Source organism: Nanorana parkeri, unplaced genomic scaffold (genome assembly GCF_000935625.1).
Source record: "Nanorana parkeri isolate BGI_ZX_2015 unplaced genomic scaffold, ASM93562v1 scaffold1028, whole genome shotgun sequence".
Classification (NCBI taxonomy): Eukaryota; Metazoa; Chordata; class Amphibia; order Anura; family Dicroglossidae; genus Nanorana; species Nanorana parkeri.
In genome coordinates this window covers 289,285-289,683 of record NW_017307296.1, presented here as the reverse complement: position 1 = coordinate 289,683, position 399 = coordinate 289,285, and the positions used below count along the sequence as shown (strand labels likewise).

The following is a 399-nucleotide window of genomic DNA, read 5'->3' as shown; positions in this document are numbered from 1 at the left end:
ATGACAACGCAATGCTGTGAAGGTCGGCCATTCCCATGCCTACAGGACTTCAGAGGCGGATTGCAACGTGTTCTTTAAACCCTTCCCGCCGGCCCTTTATGAGGAATGCCAGAGGTGAACGGCAGCCCATCGTTGCCATGTCACAGCACTAGCGGCAGGCCGTTGAGCAGAAAACAGGTACATGTATGTGGCAGCACGGCATGAGGTCCACCCCCCCATGCTGCCACATATATACATGTAGGTGGTGGGAAGGAGTTAAAGAGGTCCTGTCACCTTGCCCATTATGGGAGTCTCTAAAAGCCCAACTAATGTATACTCTTCTATTACTCCTTTCTAGGTACAGGAGAACATGTGACGGAGGGAAGGGGGGGTTTCCCAACATCATTCTCCCCCCCCCCC

At 53.1% G+C, this 399-nt stretch overlaps 1 protein-coding gene across 1 annotated transcript in view; it reads right to left on the bottom strand.

The window, feature by feature from the left end:
- GADD45A (growth arrest and DNA damage inducible alpha) overlaps window positions 1–399 on the bottom strand; it is a 9,762-nt gene that overhangs the window by 7,117 nt on the left and 2,246 nt on the right. The gene's annotated exons all lie outside the window — the stretch shown is intronic.